Source organism: Zophobas morio, unplaced genomic scaffold (genome assembly GCF_036711695.1).
Source record: "Zophobas morio isolate AGI-343-1 ecotype UQ-CSIRO unplaced genomic scaffold, CSIRO_AGI_Zmor_V1 ptg000030l, whole genome shotgun sequence".
Classification (NCBI taxonomy): domain Eukaryota; kingdom Metazoa; phylum Arthropoda; class Insecta; order Coleoptera; family Tenebrionidae; genus Zophobas; species Zophobas morio.
The window spans coordinates 11,642,307-11,661,317 of NW_026972135.1; positions in this window are offsets into that span (position 1 = coordinate 11,642,307).

The following is a 19,011-nucleotide window of genomic DNA, read 5'->3' on the forward strand; positions in this document are numbered from 1 at the left end:
GGCCAATTTTGCCTGGCGGTGTAAGTTGAATATCGTGGCCAAACTGGAATTTAGACGGACCAACAAAACATCGTAATCGCAAGGTTATGCGTGTTTTTAATGGTTAAGTTATTTGGAGATGACTCCAAAAGTCTGGGCGTTTTGGTGGTTTCGATAAGAGGAGTAAGTTGCCTTACAAAAGATCTCCGTAACTGTCTCTATATACCTACAATAGGATACTCCTTAACAAATAAATCCAATTTCTTTTGGTTTAATAAATTTAAATTTAAATGTAGCTGAAATAAAAATCCACTTATTAAGGGCAACAAAACTGAAGTTTTTGTTAAAATAGTCGATAAAGTTTAGTGCAATTGAATAGTCCTTAAAATTGTACACATTTTAATTAAGAGTTTATTATTACTTCAACGTGTAGAGTTTTAAATATGTAGTAGTCTGTTTTCTTCAACGTTGTTTGTTCCGTTTGATAACAAATAATTTCGAAGGTACAGAATAAAAAAGCATTCGTTGATCAATATCAAGGTTGTTGGAATATTTAATGCGTATAACAACAACTACTCAGAACAACCTATGCACTTACAAGTGACATGCAAGTTTTAAAAATTGTTTTCTCTATTGGAGCGGTATTTAAACTAACACCACCAACACCAAACAATATGATGTTTAGCAATCCCCACAAAAACCAACAATATTTTGCATTTTTTATTTACACCATCGCTTTTTTGTATGGGCAATACGTGAAGAGTAAAACTTTCCAAAACCTGAACTATTTAAAGATCATGTTTCACTTAATTAATGATGTTACTCTTTACGTTCATAATTTCTATATTTTCGTTGTTCTGATGATATCCAAGTACAACAGATGGTTGGATTTATTAAACATATTAAATAATGAATGTACAAAAAATGACGAAAGGAAACATTATTTTTACGCTTTCGCAGTCACATGCTTTGTATTTTGTGTTGGAATTACTATATGGGCTTTAAGTCTAGTATTTTTGGTCGGTATGCTTTTTTTAAGAATAGATTTAATAGAAATATTCAGAGTATATTCAATGTACGTTTATCTGTTTCTTGTTTATGTTTTTGCACACATGTTACACGAAAAATACAGAAATCACATGATTTTATTGCGCGAAAATCACGCCAGTGAATTTTGGTCACTTGAAGTGTTTACAGTGAAGATGTTCTCGCTTCAGCAAGGTGTTGACGCATTTAATGATATGTTTGGATGGGTACTTCTATTACATATTTTCGTAATTGTAAACGCCACTCTCATGGTTGTAGAACTTTTGTTAACAGGGTTTCATTACACATCACTTTGGGACATATTCTTCATCGTGTGTGCTTTTTCCGTTACATTTTTTTTCTGAGTAATATTTGCTTTGCTCAGTATTAAATTCCAGGACATTGACTTTTTTTTAGGTAGGTTTGCTACATATTATATGGTTGTATGATTCCATTATTTACATATATGATGAAATTCTATTTATATTACATAAGAACAGACATTTATTAAACCAAAAAGTGTCAATCTGCTCTTTTTCGAAATATCGGCCCTATTTTAATGGCGCTGGATTTTTTTATATAAACAGATCAAAAGTTTCTAGCATAATGAATACAGTCATTACTTTGTTGCTTGTTATTGTACAGATGATAACAATAAAATGATGAATACAGTTTTAATTGCAATTCTTTCCTATAGTCCGATTTATGTATCATTACAAACATGTGACCAAAGTATCATACATTTCAGGGGCGGCAGAGTCGGCCACGCCGTACTACTCATTTTAAAATACTTCGTAAGCGTTGAAATTAGAAAATAAAAAAAGAAATAAAGTTTGAATGTACGTTAGGATAGAACATATATATTAAAAAATATATTTTATTATATTGTAGGTACAAAATAAAGCATTTGTTGTTAATTTTAGATACTGATAAACACGCTTTGCCGGCGAGATTTTGGCACGCCGTATCCAGGAATGCATAATGCTCGATGTTTCGACTTCGTAGCAGCTTACGGTTTCATCGTTCTCTTTGTCTACTACACTGTAGTAGACAAACACCTGGCGGAACGTATGTTGTGCCAGGCCCGGCGAGATCCTCCTTCGCCGTACCCAGCAATGCTAATTTAGTTTTTAAAACGCTTAATATTTAAGATAACTAAAAAAATTACAAAACAATAACGGCTTCGATGTTCTTCAGTGCATACTATTTTTTTTTTAATAACAATTGTTGATTTAATACATTTTCCTGTGTATGAATAATAAACGAAAAAAATTACATTAAATTATCTAAAATCTTATTGTTCGTACATAACTTAGCTACAACATAAATGCGCTTTTTCTGTATTTTTAGCATCTAAGCGTTTTCAGATATTTCAGAAATGAATTTAAAGTTTTAAATCATTTGAATTTTAATTCAATAATTATTCAGTTAATTTATTTAACAATTTGCCATATATATTAAAAAAAATTAAATGTAAAGGAAGATAGTTAACAGTTGGTTCTTTTATTATTACTTTTTTTATATTTTTTAACTACATGTCATTATTTAATTATTATTATTTAACTGTGGATGTCCGGGGTCGGCAAGCCGTATAGCCGCCGGTCGACGCGGAACCCAGTAAAAATAATTTGTTCGGTGGTTCCCTATTAATGATAAAGCAGAACAAGTAGAATTAAAGATTTGGAATCAAACTGACATTGTCAATTTCCTATAAAAAAATTCGAGATGATTTGTACACCCTGGCACGTAAAATGTTAGTGGTTAACGAGTAGCGGCCATACATTACGAAAATATATAACACCAAGGTGTAGACTCAAAATATTTGGCCGACCCGAAATTTTGACTTACCAGCCGCCACTGATACATTTACTGTTTAGCTGCCGAACCTTCGCTCTTATTACGTCGTGACTTCCTTTTGCTATCTTATAGTTTAAAAATAGCTGCCGATGTAGCTCATCCACTCCGTGAACTCCTCTTTTCCCCACGGTCACAGCTCATCTTTACTAAAAAAAACGTCTCTATGCTCTCTTGCTTACCGTCGTCTTTCATTGCTCCTTCGTGAGCTGAACTATTCACTTCCTGTGTTTTTTCCTAAACCGCCCCAAATTTTCCCTCCTTGGGTTCGCGGCTACCTCCAATTTACTCTTCATCTTGGTGATTCCTCGGTCATCTCTAATAATTCCTGGCATTCCTGATTCGTTAATCGTTTACACGGATGGCTCAAAGACAACAGAAGGCGTTGGTGCAGCTTACGCTATTCCATCAGGTGAGCAGCTTTATTGTCTACCAGGCACTAGCTCCATTCTAACAGCGGAACTTGTTGCCATCTCTGCTGCGGTCCAAGATGATTCTTTGCGTAAAACGCCATAACATCGTCATCTGTACTGACTCCATGAACTCCTTAAAATTGCTGGGGCAAATGTATCCAACCTGCGTTCTAGTACAACAAATCCACTACCAACTTGCTCTTCTCCACCAAACCGGCAAAGACATCCATTTCCTCTGGACTCCATCTCATCAAGATATTGATGGTAACGATCAAGCCGATGCAGCTGCTAAACTTGCAATCACCCATCCAACCTCTACATTGATTTCACATTCTACGGGCTCCGATGTCAAATTACACCTCAAGGAGCGTCTTTATCACAACTGGCAAATCACCTGGGTGCACTGTCCTCACTCACGAAGGGATGAAATTGTCTTGGCACGTCTTCGACTAAGGCACACCAGACTTACGCATTATTGCCGATTCACTGGCAACCTCTTTTTATCTTGTTCAACCTGTAATGTGCCTCTCACGGTTGAGCATCTGTTAACACTCTGTGCCAAGTACACTAAGCACCAAACTATCCTAGGCTCGGATCTTACTCTGGAGGGTCTTCTAGCGAACTCTTCTGCAGCAGAAGATCGAGCCCTTAGTTTTCTTAAGGCAACCCAGCTGTACTCACAAATTTAATATGTTTTTTGTTCAACCTTATTTTACCGGAGACTAATAACCCGGTGCGGTTAATGTCTTTATCTTTTTAAAATAATAAAAAAAAAAAAACTTACAAACTCAGACAACTATTACAATAGCGATCTTTGTTTTATGCGTTACACAAACGATTGGAGTTACGAAATGTATGTCTACCAATGCAAACTCTGCATTACTCAAGTACATTCAATCAGTTAGGTGGCTTGACGAGTAGAGAAACGAGAAAACACCGTGATATGGACTTGGGGAAGATACAATGGGCCCAAAGGTGAGGCCTAAGTGTCGGCTGGCTAGGGTCAGCCCCCAATAACATTAGAAATCAAGTAGCCGGTATTCAACGTTTCCCGAAGGACTGGACGCTGGCGGCAAAGGTAGTCACGGAGGCAAGACTGGAGTGGGCAGTGGGCAGTCTTTCCCCATACAAATCTCTGGGAGTTGACGGTATTTATCCCGCCCTCTTGCAGAGGGGAATGAGCAGACTACGCCCTACTTTGTTGCCAATGCTTCGGGCGTGTCTGGCTTTCAGCTACATACCGAATGGATGGTGAAAAGTAAAGGTTATCTTTATACCTAAGCCAGGACGACAAGATTACACCTTGGCTAAATCCTACAGACCAATTAGCTTAACATCATTCTTGCTGAAAACGCTAGAAAGACTAAGCGAAAAAGAGATTCGGGAGACTGCTTTGAGCAAGCAACCTCTACATCCGAACCAACATGCCTACATCCAAGGAAGATCCACTGATACGGCCCTACACACAGTTGTAAACCGTATAGAGCGGGCGATGGAGAACAAACTCTTCACCTTAGGAATGTTTTTGGATATTGAAGGAGCGTTTGATAAAACGACCTTCAAAAGCATAGAACTAGCCCTACGAGAGCACGACGTGGACCCCACCCTAAGTAGGTGGGTGGCCGGTATGCTGAAGAATAGGGAAGTACTGATTAATGAATGTGGCACTGAGATCGAGGCTGTTGTAGACAGGAGATGTCCTCAGGGAGGAGTTCTCTCTCCTGTACTGTGGGATACTGTCGTTGAGAGCCTGATACGACGCCTCAATGATCTTGGTTACCACACAATTCGATACGCGGACGATCTAGTCATTCTGCTAATAGGAAAAAACGCAGATACATTATGTTAGATAATGCAGTAAAAATAGTCGAGGAATGGTGCAGCAGGCATACCTTCTCCGTTAATGGAGAAAAGACGAAACTAATCCTGTTCACTAGGAAAAGGAAAATTGGCACACTACAGATGCCAAAAATATTTAACACAACGCTTCAACTTTCGGACGAAGTCAAATACCTGGGAGTTGTATTGGACTGGCGACTGAATTGGAAGAAGCATGTAGATGATAAAGTGGAAAAAGCACGCTCGGCTCTTTGGCAATGTCGTAGGGTGGTGGGAAGGTCGTGGGGTTTAAATCCCAAGATCGCCCTCTGGATCTACACGGCAATAGTCAGACCGATGCTGTGCTATGGAGCTTTAGTTTGGTGGCCCAGAGCCATACAAAAAACAACAGCCCTGCAACTTGAACACGTTCAGAGAATGGCGTGTCTCAGTGTTACAGGAGCAATGAGGACCACTCCCACAGCGGCCTTGGAGACTCTTCATTGCTTAGCACCTCTTAACCTTTACATAGAGGAAGCGGCAATGAGGACGTCTCTAAGACTTCACTCTCTGGGAGTATGGAACAAACAAGGCCGCACAACGAAGCACTCTCGGATCTTAACGGAGGAATACCCTTCTTAAGGATGGGTTGTGACCGAATGAGCACAAAATTATTATATGAGAAGACATATAGAATACCAATGAATGATAATTCAGAAGGACGAGCCGACATAGATATCTATGTCGATGGTGCCAAAACAGATAGTGGTTCAGGAGCCGGCATCTACTCCGAACAACTGAACGCACAAATCAGTGTACCTCTCGGCACCCACACGTCTGTCTTACAAACAGAACTGATGGGAATAATGCTGGGAGCTAGAATCATTGCTGAACGTGAAATCGGCAACAAATCAATACGCATACTTACTGACAGCAAGTCGGCACTACTAGCCCTGGACAGCTGTATGGTTCGATCCGGGCTGGTTTGGGAGTGCAGTCAAACGCTAGAGTATGTAACGCAGAGGAATAGTGTGGAACTTTGTTGGATCAAAGGACACATTGGCAACGAAGGAAACGAGAGGGCAGATGAGATGGCGAAGCGAGCCGCGCGCATGCCCTTCTGGGGACCCGAACCGGCAATCACGCCTTCGGTCGCCCTCTCGAACGAACTCGTAAAGCAATATACCCATAGACGCCATGAGCAAATATGGGCGACGTTGAGCAGCTGTCGGCATTGTAGAGCTTGTATGGCGACACCAGACCGTAAGTTGACGAAATTTTATCTCTCACTTTCAAGGGACAAACTGCGTAAACTGGTAGGATTCCTTACGGGACATTAACAGTTTAACAAACATCTACATACGATAGGGGTGGTAACAGACCCAATCTATCGTGGATGCAATGAAGAAGAGGAAACAGCTGAGCACATTCTTCGTGAGTGTCCAGTCCTAGCCTCCTACAGGTAGTCCATACTACGGGACATCTGGCCTAGTATGGCAAATATCAGGGATTTTCCACCCTCTGCATTACTCAAGTACGAGGGCAATTTTGTATATTATCTACCTAGCTATGATAATGACGTCACAAAAACAAATGGCTTGGGTATCAAATAACTGCTAGTGTACTAAGTACTTTGACGAAATTTGGTACGAATCCACAACATTGGGCATTGTTGGCAGTATTTTTTGTTTAGAAAAATGAGTGAACTTAACTTAGGAGCATCGCGCGGATATAAAGTTCCTCATTAAAGAGGGAAATGGTGCGAAAGTTATCCATGAAAAAATGACCCAAGTGTACGGTACTAACGGCTCATCTTGTTTTCAAGTAAAATATTGGTCGAAACAATTTCGATGGAGTCGTCACTCGATTCAGGATGACCTAAAGATCAGAAAGACCGGTTGAAGCAAGAAGTGAGGAAACCATAGGACCTGTTGAAGATTTGCTGTTGTCTGATCGACGAATGAAAACCCCAATGCTTGCTAAAGAAGCTGGAGTGTTTGAAAGTGTAATGTTCTAGACAATATACGAAAAATTGTGCATGAAAAAAGTGTGTGCTCGTTGGATGGTGTTCCACGACAATTCGAGTTTCCACAGGGCTCGCCATTAACGCAAACCGTGGCTTCACAGAATTACCGCATCCCTTCTACAGCTCGGATTTACCACTATGCTACTTCTTTTTGAAGTACATCGAAAAAATTACCTCAGGGGTCCCAAATTTGCCTCAGATGATGACCTGATAAGCGCAGTAGCGTCGTTTTTTGAAACGCAGACAAATTATTTTTTTTTTTTTATGAAATGAAACATCTGGAGAAACGCTGGTCTAATGTATTAGTATAGATGATTGTTAGGTATAGAAATAATTTTTTTTTGAAGCTTTGTACGGTTTCCTTCATAGTTAGGTAGATAATATTAAAAATTGCCCTCGTACATTCAAGCAGTTGGGTGGCTTGACGAGTAGAGGAGCGGGAAAACACCCTGATATGGACTTGGGGAAGGTACAATGGGCCCAAAGGCGAGGCCTAAGTGCCGGCTGGCTACGGTCAGCCCCCATAAATTAAGAATCCAGAATCCAGAAATCAAGAATCTAGGAGTAATAGTCATGAAATTATTCGGGTAAACCACACGCTAGACAATTCACTTATTTAGGCTTCATTCTTTTGTATATCAAGTTTTGGACGTTTTTACTCAAGTATTACATTATAACACAAGATTTAATTCCTCACTCGAGATTGCTAATAGTTAATTCAAGGTATTAAACTGATCTAAACGTTGGCCCATTTTGAGAAAAACGACGTTGGAAAGTGTGGTTAAACACATAATCTCGTGGACTCCAAAAAACGGGAGCGGTCTAGTAAAAATGCAAACAACCAGTGAAAGAGGAAGTTAAGATACATTCAAAAAATAAGACAGGAACGACATGTGAATAATTTTGAAAAAAAGATGTTGATTCTGAGGAATAAAGAGCAAATCGAGAAAGTTTGAGTACAAAATAGCTATTTATGTTACAAGTACATAAGATAGGTCTTTGTGGACGAGCCCTATAGTTTATGGCATAAAGAGCCACTTTATGGACGCTAAACGATACCATAAAACATATATTATTATGCAATCGAACATAAATATATTTATAGATATTAGATAACGATCTAACAATAATTACAGAAAGATTGTAGTACTCTGTTTTCCCCAATGTTTTTTGTTTCCAGGGATAATAAATAATTTCGTACAAACAAAATAGAAAAGCATTCCTAGATTAATAGTGGAGTGCCGTAAGGTTTATACCTCGGAACCCGGTTCCACTGAATGGATTTTTGTAAAACCTTTTGGAATGTGTTTTTAACACTAAATACTAAAATGTTTACCCATTTATTTTTGCCGATCTCAATTTTTTAATTATTAAAATAAATAATAATAATTTTTTCTGGGTTTTCATTCATTTTCTATTAAAAACTCGAAATTTTTTGCTCTTAAAGTTAGATTTGTCATAAGATAACTAGTACAAACTTGTCCTTGGGGCCTCAGATAAAAAGGTGAGAAGAAGAAGGGATTATACATAGAAGGGACAACACAAGATGTTTGATGTCGGGCGCAACATAATAGTACACGTTGCAACTAGCTAGGCTAAACACGTAGCTATTTTTGTGCATTTCGAAAAAACATGTTCTGTTTTTTATTATTTTGATTATTATAATAAGATTATTCCTTTATTGGCTTTCTCAAGTAAAATAACAGTGGATGATAATATCATTCCGATTAAACCACTACTGTTATTTCAACGTATTTGCATTAAAAAAAAAATCGGATGAAGAACTTAAAATCTACATGATTTTCGAATTAGCTCCTTATTCTCTTGCTCTTTTTGAAGATGACGAAATACGTAAAACAAAAAAATCTGCATTTTATGACCTATTCCCAGAAATGACGGTGAATGTTAACAATCTACAAAAATTTTCATACGTAATTGATGTTGGGATGTTTAATACACCGTTGCAAGTGTCAAAAAAATACCTCGATGGAAAGAACTCGTCGCTCTAAAAAAATGCATGTACGTAATGACATCGTATTCCACAAAAACACGCCTCTCAAAATAGGACAAGAAAAATTTTTAGCAAACGCCAAAAATAAGAGGAGCCTCATAGATATGCTACGAAGCACACTTGCGGAAAATAAAATTTTTTCTTGTCAAGTGGAAACTAACGCCGACCGATTAATACTTAATAATTGAAATCGAAATTAATTTGCAATCCGAAACCGTTGTAGTTTCTGAGGATGTGTACTAGTTTTACTGACTGCGCTTTCACTAACAGATTGAGAAATTTATTTTCAAAAACCAGCAAAAGACCAAACACCACAAAAAGTATACTTATCTAAAAGCTTGGAAATAGTATTACCAAAGTGTAAACAGCATATCCCTTTTTTAGATTCTTTCACTGGGTCTGACACGAAGTCCCCTTTTTCGCAACGGGGAAAAATATCTTTGCAAAAAATTTAGAGCAACGACTGGACTTAACAAAATGCTGCAGCAGTTTTTGAAAATGAATGCAAAGACGCCAATAACATTTTTAAAGCTCATGTTACATGCGCCCTTGCCTTATACGCTACCCCTCAAAAATAAAAGATCTAAATATCTTAAGCTACAACTTTTTTGTAAAAGCAACAGCTAAAAATAGCTGCGTTAAATTACCGTCTTTGGCAGCTACTGCAGATGCCGCTTTTAGGCACTTTAAAAAGAGTATACCTGCATGGCTCGGAAGAGAAATATTACCAGAAGAATGGGGTTGGAAATATGAAAGCGAAATACTGATACCAGAAATAATGACGTAACTATATCAGCTCCACAGACCTTACTGAAAATGATTTTTTACGAACACAAAACAGGATGTGTATCATCTTGTGGGTGCAGGAAGAGTGGGTTGAAATGCACTGTAGCTTGCTTAAAATGCAATGGCAATAGTTGTCCTAATCCATCACCTATCATCAAAGTGAATGAGATTGACAATGATAATGTAGATAATTGACTCAAAATTTTTCAGTTTTTCTAAAATAAAATAATAAATATTTATTTTTTTATTCATGCAGTATATTTTACCTATTTTTTGTATCTTTGGTCCGATATGTATACGATTTTGGGCAACTTGCCTTATTATCAATTTTTTTTTGTAAATTTGTTATTTTTAGCTAAAAAATTATAAATTAATGTTAAAGTTATTGTACAAATATCATTTATTGTATATAAAATTGAAATCTATACTACAATTTTTTTTTCATTCATATTTTTCTCATTCTTCAATTAATTGTTGTTATAAATTGTTGTAATAGAGATCGGCAAATTTTGATGGGTAAACTTTTTCATTTAAGCTTTTAACAATGTAATCGAAAAGGTTTCACGAAAATCCATTCAGTGGAACCGGGTTTCGAGCTTTTTACACTTTTATGTCTTACGGCACTCCACTATAATAAGCGATATCAGGGTTGTTAGAATATTTAATGCGCAGCACTACAACCACTCCGAACATGTATTTACAACCGCAACATGCAAGTTCTGAAAACTGTTTTTTACATTGGGGCTGTGTTTAAACTAACACCACCAACAGCAACCAATTTAACGGTTAACAATCCCCACAAAAACCACCAATATTTCGTGTTTTGTATGCACACCGTCATTTTTCTCTATGAGTTGTATGAGAAAAGCAGAAATTTTCAAAACCTGACTTTTCCAAAGAAAATTTTTTACTTAATTAATGACTTTACTCTTTATGCTTATAATTTTTATATTTTAGTTATTCTTATGATACATAAATACAACAGATGGTTGGGTTTATTAAAAAGATTGAACAATAAAAATACAAAAATTGACAGTTCGAAACACTACGTTTTCGCGTTTTTTGTCACACGTTTTGTGTTTTGTGGTGTCCTTTTTCTATGGGTTTTAAGCCTAGGGTGTATGCTCGGTATGGATTTTTTAAGAACGTGTTTAATAGAAATATTCAAAATATACACAGTTTATGTTTATTTGTTTATTGTTTATGTTTTTGCAAACTTGATACACGAAAAATACAAAAATCACATGACCTTATTGAGTAAAATCTCCCCTCTTCGTTTCAGTCACTGAAAAACTTTACAGCAAATATGCTCTCGCTCCAGCAGAGTGTTGACGCATTTAATGATATGTTTGGATGGGTGCTTCTGCTGCACATTTTCGTGATTGTTAACACCACTCTTATGGTTATAGAACTTTTGTTAACAGATTTTCATTATACATCTCTGTGGGACGTATTCTTCATGGTGTGCACTTTCTTCGTTATATTTTTTATTTGGGTAAAATCTACTCTATATGAAATGGCAACACTCTTTGTTTTGTTTTTTTTTAGGTAGGTTTGTTGCCTATTATATGGATATGTGATTCTGTTGTTTACATATATGATCAAATTTTGTTTATATTGTATAAGAACAAAAACTTAATAGAACATCAAGTGTCAGTCTGTTCTTTTTCGAAACGTCGTCCCTATTTTAGTGCCGCTGGATTTTTTCATCTAAACAGATCAACAATTTTTAGCATATTGAATACCATTGTTACTTTTCTGCTTGTTATTTTGCAGATAACAATAAAATAAGAAACATATCTAGTTTTTTTTTTTTATTTTCATAATCATAACATAACCTAATATAATGTTCAACAGCTTTTCCGGGAGGTGTCAACGTAACCATCTTAATCAAGTCAGTTCAGTTGAAAGGAGTTCATAAATACTGTATATACTTAAATATTTAAGTAATATTATTGTTTTGTAATTTCCTTTATTGATTTGTCTGTATTTGTACGAATTGTACAAGTAAGTACAGCTGTTTTTGTTTCTCGGTAAGTCGAACTTTCAGATGCATTCATGTTTGCTTCCTTCAGTAAGCAGTAAGTAGTCACGAATTGCATAGAAAAACGTGACCTATGGACACTATTAATGAACCATTAATGGTATTTGAACAGTAGCTTAAGACTAGATTAGACTAAAATCAAAAGCGCATTTATTCTCACTTACAACATGTCTGTTTTAAACAATGTATTTTACCTAGGTAAAGTGTTTAGAATAACACCGTCTACAATAACTAATTTAGGACATAAAAATCTCCACAAAAGTCACCAGTATCTCGTACTAATCATTTACACTGTTGGCTTTTTTTATGGTGTATATAACAGAAGCGGTTTTTTCAAGTATTATACTCTCCCGACGAAAATATTTCAAATTGTGAGAGAAGTTAATTTTTATGCTCACAATTTCTATGTTCTTATGTTTCTAATGACACATAAATATGAGAACTGGTCTACCCTGATAAGAAAACTAAATGGCCTGAGCACAAATGTTGAGAACAAAAAGTGTTACATGTTCACGTTTTTCATAACAAGTTTTATTTTTTGTATGGTTGTTACTGCCTGGATTTGTATTGTAGCAATTTTGCGAGGCACAGTATTTTTGAAAACATGTTTCGTCGAATTTTTCCAATTCTATACCGACTACGTGTATTTACTTATACCTTACGTATTTATAAAAATGATTCTTGAGAGATGCAGAACTCAAACGTTTCTCCTCTACAGAAAACACCATATTTTTTTCTGGTCTCTAAAAGAAATTAAAAGAAATCTTTTCATATTACAAGAAACTGTAGAGATTTTTAATGACATGTTTGGATACATAATTTTATCAAATATTGTTACTACTGTCAACTCCTGGGTTGGATATGCAGATTTTTTGAGAACAGACTATTTTTATAAGTCTTTGCTGGATCTTTCGAGTATCTATATTCTGCTTACATTTTCTATTGTCTCTTTTGTTTGGGTAAGATATTCCATTTAATTAATGTATAGTTTTATAAACTTTTATTGTAGGTCATTTTGTTACAGACTATTTGGCTATGCGATTTAGTAATTCAGGAATATGATCAAATTTTGTTGGTTCTGTACAAGAAGCAAAATATTATAGAACGGTCAGATACGTTCAATTATTATACAAATATTAAACGGTTAAATCATACAGACATTTTAAAATATCGGCCCAAATTTAGTGCTGCTGGATTTTTCGTTATAAACAGAACAACAATTTTTAAAATGGTGAATACAGTTCTTACATTTTTGCTGGTTGTTCTTCAAATGAACACAGATTAAAACGTTAATGTGTCAACGTACTCATCGGCACGTGTCCAGCAGAGGAGCAATAACTTTATACTATAGATTAGTTTTAACTATGTATAATGTGGAAATAACTTGTAGACATCTTTATTAAATATATGAAATACAGTTGTTTACATCTGGATAATAACTAGTAAAATTCCAATGACGGTACCGAAAAGCCTAAAAATTGTAGACCTATTGATAGGCAGGAACCCAGCTGCAGTAAAATCCGGGCTAAAGTGAGGTAATTTATTTCTTATAACTGTGTAGATACTAAAATGAAAATGTTTTTTCGGGAAAGTCGTTCCTAGCAAATAATGTACACCATAGGAAACTTGACTGTACTCGCTAAGAACACTGTCTAGTGCAAAAATTGTAAAAAGTAAATTAATCTAAAAACCAAAAATTATCAAATTATTCATATAAATTCTAGTCTATCAAATTACCCAAGTTAAGACGACTAGTTCCAAATTGACGAACGTCACCAAAATTACCATTAGTGTATTTCCACCTAAATGCAGATATATACCACGTAGAACACCATCAATAATAAGAACTTCACCGCTCACTGTCGAGATCATACAAAATAGAAGAAACCATCCAAATATAGTATTATAAATGATAACGCACTCTTTCAGGACAAATAAATTTGCTGTAACTTCTTCCAGAATGGAGAGCTTCTTGCTTTCGTTTATTAACAGTTTTTGAGTCTTGTATTTTTCCGATATCACCATAGCCGTCACGAAAGAAAGAAGCAGGTAAAATAAAAGGATAAACGTATGAAATAAATCCACAAAAAATATCACTATAAAATTAATATCCCCCATTGAACATGCATACGGAGCATACATGACAACAATGCTGCAGAAACCCAAACCTGTCAAAATAATAACACAAATGCAGTGTTTAAAACCTCCATTTCTCGATTCAATTCCTTTCAGATTTTTAATCAGGGTAAACCATTGTTTTCGGTGAAATATGAGCTGGATGATTAAGGCATGGGCGTTGTACAGATAAGCATTGACTTCTTGGATGAAGTTTAAGGTGCGTTGCATCAAATCAAGATGACTTGAGATATTCAAAATGACGTTCTTGTACAGCGTACTGTATGTAAAAGCGGTTGTATAAACTATAAATAATATAATTCCAGACACTTTTGAAATATTGATATATGAATGTTCGATCACGTTGGGGGTTATTTTCAAAAAAATTCCGACTTTGTAAAGAAAGTAAAATGCTTTCATAATTTTGGGGTAGTAGTTTCCCAGTTTCTAACATCACGATTATTTACACAGCCATAGAACGTAACACAATTTAAAAAAGCAATTAGTACAGCAGTTATTGTATTTTATTCGTATCAGATTTTTTCCTGCACTGACGGTATTACTAGTCCGCTATTAGCGACCTAGCAGCTAAATCTATTCAATCAACAAACAAAACGGAATTAATTTTATCTAATGGTATTTGCTCTGTTGTTGTATTAAGGAGTCGATTTTATTATGCGTTGTTTGTGGAAAAATGTTTACATTTTTCGATTAATTTTATTTAAGTTTAGGTAAAAGGAAGTGTTTATTTGATTAAGTGTGATAAAAATAAATATACATGTCACAAAGGGATAGGACTGCCTCTAGATGCACAAAAAGTCCTGATTTTTATGTGAATGGGTACAAAAATTTATCAGTAGCTAAGAAGAATTTAAGAATTAGATATGAAAACAGTCAAAATATTGTTTAGGTTTGGAAACTTCATAAAAGTAACACCCAGCTTCACGGACAGTCAGTGTTATTCTACATTCGGAAGACACACATTCGGAGTAGGTCATGGAAGCGTTCCGCCTATCACTTTATGTAACTTTACTACATAAATGCTCAAGGATTAACTCTCTTTTTAAATTTAAGAATGTTCTGTAACTTTTGCATCCATTGTTCAATTTCATGTTGCAACAGGCATTCAGATCATCAACAACTTCTTCAGATACTGAAGGTCTTCCAGGAGATTTCTCTTTGTTGGCACTGCCAGTTCGAGCCAATCTGTGGATTACGTCTCTAGTGTGAGCCTCTAACGATGTTTCTTGAATCTGTAAATCCGGGTATTTTGCCAGGTATTCTTGCTTACGGTCCTGACTACGATAAGCAGAACACGCTCCGAAATCCAAACTCGAAAATCGAGAGATCTCGAGCGTCAAAAGCGAAAGAGAAGTAGTAGAAAACAAAGAAGTGAAGTGGAATAAGAGTAAGAAGCACCAAGAAGTGTAAGGACAGCAATTATTTAGGGAAAGTGTGGAATCAAAAGAACCTAACCTCCGAAGAGATAGTCTGGGTAACAGTTCTTATCGCGGCACGAAGTAAACAACACAGATACACAGGAAGCAAGAAAGTCGGCCAGGGAATGCTAAACGGGAATCCTGAACCGGAAAAAGGACACAAACTAGCAATAGAAGAACAAGACAACCAGAAACGAAAAAGAGAAACTTCCTTTTCACCATCACCGGAAGATCAAAGAATACAGAGGAAGCAGAAGAGGGTACAAGCAGGAGACATGGACGAAGTAAAGAATATGTTCAAAACGTTAATGGAGGAAATCGCAGAAATGAAAAGAGACCAAAGAGCATACCAAACAGAAGTAACAACACTAAGAGAAGAAAACCAAAGACTGACCGAAAGATTAGAAAGAGTGGAGCAACACTTAGAAAAACTGGAAAAAGCAGAAAGGAGAAACAACATCTTAATCAAAGGAGAGAAACTACAAGGAAGCGAAATAACAGCAGAGGTTGAAGAACTCCTAAAAACTAAGGTAGGAATCCAAACTAAGATACAAGACGCAAGATTAGTCAGCGAAAAATACGACATAGTAGTAGCAAAGATAGAGAACTGGGATACAAAAAGGGCAATCATGAAACAGAAGAACAAATTAAAAGGATCAAAAACGTTTATTGAAGACGATTACACCAAACAAGAGAGCGAGATACAGAAGAAAATAAGAGGAGTAGCAGCAGCGGAAAAAGGGAAAGGAGTCCAGGCAAAAGTAGGGTACAAAAAGATGATATGGGCAGGAGAAGTCTGGAATTGGGACACTAAATTAGACAAATTAGTGAAAGCACCGTCGCACCCCAAAGAAAATCCAAAAAACTAACAGATGAAGAAACCACACACCGGAAAACAATGACGACGTATGCAAAGCTCATGGATGACCCGATAGGAATTACGAAGAGAAAGAAAAACCCGAAAATTAGAATAGGAACATGGAATGTTCGAGGAACATATAGCGAAGGAAAACTCAAATAAATAGTTCAAGAATTGCAAAGGTATAATATAAATGTAGCGCTATACAAGAGACGAAACAAAAAGGCAAATTCATCACTGAAATAGACAACTACATATTATTTAATAGCGGAATTGACAACAGAGAACTAGGAACAGGATTCATGGTGAAGAAGAGCCTGAAAGGAGCAGTAATTACCTTCAAACCAATCTCAGAAAGAATGAGCTATATAAGATTGAGAAGTAACTACAGGAAAATAAGCCTACTGAATATACATGCACCGACTGAAGAGAAAGATCTAGAAGTAAAAACAGAATATTACGAAGAACTAGAAAGAGAATATGTGAAAATACCAAAGCATGACATTAAAAGGGTTATAGGAGACGCCAACGCAATGATAGGTAAAGAGAATTGCTACAGGCCAACAATCGGGAAAGAAAGCAAAGACCAAAAAACGAATCAAAATGGAGAAAAACTGATAGAGTTTGCAGAAGAAAATAAAATGGTAGTCAAAAGCACCTTCTTTGCGCAGAAAGAGATCTACAAAGGCACATGGATGTCGCCTGACGGAAAAACGGTCAACCAAATAGACCACAGAAAGTAGAGATGCCCAACTAATAACCAGATTAAGAAGCTACAGGGGAGCAGAAGCGAATTCAGACCACTTTCTAGTAAGAGCAGACCTCAAACAAGAAATACCGAAGAAAAAAAAGAAGGAAAGAAGACGCAACGTGATATAAATGTAAACAAACTTAAGAAAGCTGAAGTACAACAGGAATACGAACAAAAGATGAATGAGAGAATAAGATCAACAGAGCAAGACATACCTATAAAAGAGAGGTGGGAAGAACTACAAGAGTACATATGGAAGACCTCGGAAGAAGTACTAGGGTTCGTCAAAAAAGACAACAAAAATAGAAACGAATGGTTTGACGAGGAATGTAGAAAAGCAATAGAAGCGGGGAGGTCAGCCAGACAGAAATATCTAAAATCAAAAAATGAGAAGAACCAAAAAGATTACCAAGAAAAAAGGAAAGTGTACAAGAAGATATGCAGAAATAAGAAACGAGCAAAGATGGAAGAACAAATACGACAAATAGAAGGAAACTTCAACAAGAACGAAATAAGGAACTTTTACCAGGACGTGAAAAAAGAGAAAAGAGGCTATCAACCACGAGTAATATATTGTAAAGACAAGGACGGCAACCTGATAGGAGACGAACAAGCAAGAATAAAACGATGGGCAGAATACTTTGAAGAGCTGCTAAACGAACAGGATACACAGCAAGATACGAACGAAAGAGTGAACGACTCGGACGACCCAGATGAAACAATAGAAATTGACGAAGGAGAGATCAGAGAAACACTAAGGCAGATGAAAAACAACAAAAGTCCTGGTAGAAACGGAATAAAGGGCGAGATGCTAAAGTACGGAGGAGAAGCAGTAGCATCAGAGATACATCGACTAGTGCTAGAATGTTGGAAGGAAGGAAAAATGCCAGAACAATGGAGTGAAGCAATACTTTGTTCGATATTTAAAAAAGGAGATATTACGAAATGCGAAAATTATCGCGGAATAGCGCTGCTAGACGTAACGTATAAAGTAATGGCCACTTGCATCAACCGAAGACTAAAGCAGCATATGGAAAAAATAGTAGGAGAATATCAAGCAGGGTTTAGGAAAAATAGGTCTACTGTAGACCAGCTATTTATATTGAAGCAACTACAAGAAGTACATTACGAACAGGGAATCAACTTATATCTGCTGTTCATAGACTTTAAAAAAGCCTATGACACGGTTAACAGGAAAGAACTGCTAGAAGCCATGCAAGAACTGGGAGTCCCAAGAAAACTAATAAAACTGACGAAGATGACCCTGCAGAGTACCAGAAACAGAGTCAGGATAAATGGTCTGTTGTCAGAACCATTCCAAGTAAGAACAGGACTCCGGCAACGAGATCCAATATCAACTACCCTGTTCAATCTAGTACTCGAAGCAATAATAAGGAGAAGTGGCATCCACAGAACGAGCACGATATACGAAAAAAGACACCAAAATATAGCCTTTGCAGATGACGTGACATGTATAACGAGAACAGAAGCAGAAATGAAGAAAATTGGACCCGGGGTGGGCTAGTTAGCATCATGCTTGCCCGTTACACCTTGGGTCGTGGGTTCGATTCCAGCCATGGCTCTGGGTGTAACGTGTATGTCCCGTTCCCCTGTAATTGGGCCTCGGTGCCTGTTGGGGGACGTAATTGAATAAAATAAAAAAAAAATGACAAAAAATCTAATCAGAGAAGCGAAACGAATGGGTTTAGCGATCAACCAAGAGAAAACGTAGTTTATGAAGATGGAAACAAAACAAACCCCAGCAAAACCACTGACAGTAACTGCAGAAGAAGGAACAACATACGAATTCGAAGAAGTAAATAGGTTCAAATATCTAGGAGTAGTAATTACAAACAAAAACGAAATGAACGAAGAGATAGAAGAACGGAT